This window comes from Chlorocebus sabaeus, chromosome 15 (assembly GCF_047675955.1).
Source record: "Chlorocebus sabaeus isolate Y175 chromosome 15, mChlSab1.0.hap1, whole genome shotgun sequence".
Taxonomy (NCBI): Eukaryota; Metazoa; Chordata; class Mammalia; order Primates; family Cercopithecidae; genus Chlorocebus; species Chlorocebus sabaeus.
Window position 1 is genome coordinate 26,634,625 of NC_132918.1, and position 1,873 is coordinate 26,636,497.

Here is a 1,873-nt window from a genome sequence, read left to right on the forward strand (position 1 = left end):
CTGGCAAACTGAATTCAGCAGCACATCAAAAAAACTTATCCAACATGATCAAGTTGGCTTCATCCTTAGGATGCAAGACTGGTTCAACATATACAAATCAATAAACGTAATCCATCACATAAAAAAAAGCAATGACAAAATTACATGATTATCTCAATAGATGCAAAAATTTGATAAAATTCAACATCCTTTCATGTTAAAAATTCTAAATAAATGAGGTATTGATGGAACATATCTCAAAATAGTAAGAGTTATTTATGACAGACCTATAGCCAATATTATACTTAATGGGCAAAAGCTGGAAGCATTCCCTTTGAAAACCAGCCCAAGACAACGATGCCCTCTCTCATCACTAGTATTCACCACAGTATTGGAAGTTCTGGCCAGGGAAATCAGGCAAGAGAAATGACATGTATTCAAATAGGAAGAGAGGGAGTCGAATTGTCTCAGTTTGCAGATGACAGGATTGTATATTTAGAAAACCTGGGATTGTAAACTAGTTCAACCATTATGGAAAACAGTATGGCGATTCCTCAAGGATCTAGAACTAGATGTACCATATGACCCAGCCATCCCATTACTGGGTATATACCCAAAGGATTATAAATTATGCTGCTATAAAGACACATGCACACGTATGTTTATTGCAGCACTATTCACAATAGCAAAGACTTGGAATCAACCCAAATGTCCATCAGTGACAGATTGGATTAAGAAAATGTGGCACATATACACCATGGAATACTATGCAGCCATCAAAAAGGATGAGTTTGTGTCCTTTGTAGGGACATGGATGCAGCTGGAAACCATCATTCTTAGCAAACTATCACAAGAACAGAAAACCAAACACCGCATGTTCTCACTCATAGGTGGGAACTGAACAATGAGATCACTTGGACTCGGGAAGGGGAACATCACACACCGGGGCCTATCATGGGGAGGGGGGAGGGGGGAGGGATTGCATTGGGAGTTATACCTGATGTAAATGACGAGTTGATGGGTGCAGCACACCAACATGGCACAAGTATACATATGTAACAAACCTGCACGTTGTGCACATGTACCCTACAACTTAAAGTATAATAATAATAAATAAATTAAAAAAAAAAAAAAAAAAGAAAACCTCATTGACTCAGCCCGAAATCTTGTAAGCTGATAAGGAACTTCAGCGAAGTCTCAGGATACAAAATCAATGTTCAAAACTCAAGCATTTCTATACACCAGATCCTTCTATTTCAAAGTCTTGAAATAAGTGCCCTAGAAGCAGACTGATCAAAAAGACACAGCCTGAGTGTTACAGCTCTTTAATAGTTCTTTCACAATTTGTCTAGTAGGTTTTCCAGTTTTCACCAGAAAATCCCCCATGGAGAAAAAATAAAAGGTAGACACAACCAAATGTTCTTTGAGGGTCAAACGTGATAAACCCTCAAAGAAATTTCTACCAGCTGCATCCATGTCCCTACAAAGGGCACAAACTGAAACCATCATTCTTAGCAAACTATCACAAGAACAGAAAACCAAACACCGCATGTTCTCACTCATAGGTGGGAACTGAACAATGAGATCACTTGGACTCCGGAAGGGGAACATCACACACAGGGGCCTATCATGGGGAGGGGGGATGGGGGAGGGATTGCATTGGGAGTTACACTTGTTGTAAATGACGAGTTGATGGGTGCTGACGAGTTGATGGCTGCAGCACACCAACATGGCACAAGTATACATATGTAACAAACCTGCACGCTATGCACATGTACCCTAGAACTTGAAGTATAATAATAATAATTTTTTAAAAAATAATTAATTAAAAAAAAAAAGAAATGTCTACCAGCAACCATTTCTGGAATATAGAAATATAGGCTGTAAGCTTATA

At 38.7% G+C, this 1,873-nt stretch overlaps 1 non-coding gene across 1 annotated transcript; it reads left to right on the forward strand.

The window, feature by feature from the left end:
* The first annotated feature begins 1,300 nt into the window (after positions 1 to 1,300).
* On the forward strand, positions 1,301 to 1,362 carry LOC119620769 (U7 small nuclear RNA). Its single transcript, XR_005237319.1, has one exon. It is a non-coding gene; the product is annotated as a U7 small nuclear RNA (small nuclear RNA).
* The last annotated feature ends 511 nt before the right edge of the window (positions 1,363 to 1,873 follow it).